Source organism: Orycteropus afer, unplaced genomic scaffold (assembly GCF_000298275.1).
Source record: "Orycteropus afer afer isolate SDZICR_OR568_19922 unplaced genomic scaffold, OryAfe1.0 scaffold00169, whole genome shotgun sequence".
NCBI classification, from domain to species: Eukaryota; Metazoa; Chordata; class Mammalia; order Tubulidentata; family Orycteropodidae; genus Orycteropus; species Orycteropus afer.
The window spans coordinates 3,791,634-3,793,164 of record NW_006921756.1 but is presented as its reverse complement, the minus strand read 5'-3'; the positions used below and the strand labels follow the sequence as shown (position 1 = coordinate 3,793,164).

Sequence of the window (1,531 nt, the reverse complement as noted above, 5' to 3'; positions counted from 1 at the left end):
TAACTATAAATCTTTTTTTTTTTTTTTTTGCCCCATCTTCCTTCCATGGAGTTGCTGGTAGGTTTGAACCACAAACCTTTTGGTTAGCAGTCAAATGCCTTAGGCACTGCACCACCAGAGGGCTGCCTCCCCTGCCCCAGCGATTGGAACATGAAAGCTGGAAACAAAGAAGCATCAGTTGGAAAATATGGGCTTGATGATAGAAATGATGCTGGAGAGTGAATGGTAGAATTTTGTAATGACTTACTCATTTCAAATACCTTTTTCAACAATGTAAAAGGTGACTATACATGTGGACCTTGCCAGATGGAACACACAGAAATCAAATCAACTATATTTGTGGAAAGAGGAAATGGAGAAGCTCAGTATGATCAGTCAGAAAGAGGCCAGGAGCTGACTATGGAACAGACCATCAATTGCTCATATTGCAATTTCAAGTTGAAGCTAAAGAAAATTAGAACAAGTCCACAAGAGCAAAAATATGATCTTAATTATATCCTACCTGAATTTAGAGACCGTCTGAAGAATAGATTTGGCACATTGAACACCAGTGACTGAAGACCAGACTAGTTGGATGACATTAAGAACATCATACATGAAGAAAACAAAAGGTCATTAAAAAGACAGGAAAGGAAGGGAAGAGAAGACCAAAATGGATGTTAGAAGAGACTGAAACTAGCTCTTGAATGGAGAATAGCTAAAGCAAATGGAGGAAATGATGAAATAAAAGAGCTGAACAGAAGATTTCAAAGGGTGGTTTGAGGACAAAGTTAAGTGTTAAAATGAAATGTGTAAAGACCTGAAATTGGAAAACCGAAAGGAAAGAACACACTTGTCATTTCTCAAGCTGAAAAAACTGAAGAAAAGATCCCAGCCTTGAGTTGTAATATTGAAGAATTCTGTGGGCAAAATAATAAATAATGCAGAAACTATCAAGATAGGAAAGAATATACAGAGCCACTATACCAAAAGGAACTGGTCTGTGTTCAACTACTTTAGGAGGTAGGAAATGATCAAGAACCAATGGTATTGAAGGAAGAAGTCCAAGATGGCTTGAAGGAATTGGTGAAAAAGAAGACTTCAGGAATTGACAGAATACCCATTGAGATATTTCAAGAAATGGATGTAGTCCTGGAGGTGCTAACTTATTTATGCAAAGAGATTTGGAAGACTGCTACCTGGACAACCAACTGGAAGAGACCCATATTTGTGCATATTCAAAAGAAAGGTGATCCAACACCATGTGGAAATTATCTAACAAAATTCGATACTTAATTATAACATTATAATTATTGTATAATAATTATACAATAATTATTGTAACATGCAAGTAAAATTTTGCTGAAGATTATTCAAAAATGGTTGCAGCAGTACATCAATAGGGAATTGCCCTAAATTAAAGCTGGATTACAGCCCCAGGGTTACAGGTGAGGAGAGACAACTCAGGGACGCCCGGAGTAGCAGGCAGGAAGAGCAGGAGAAAGGGGATTAAAACCCAGGAAGCCAGAGAGAAGAGCCATCAGCCGAAGGG

General features: G+C 37.9%; 1 protein-coding gene across 1 annotated transcript in view; it reads left to right on the top strand.

Moving 5' to 3' along the window:
• STIL (STIL centriolar assembly protein) overlaps positions 1-1,531 on the top strand; it is a 97,995-nt gene that overhangs the window by 24,199 nt on the left and 72,265 nt on the right. The gene's annotated exons all lie outside the window — the stretch shown is intronic.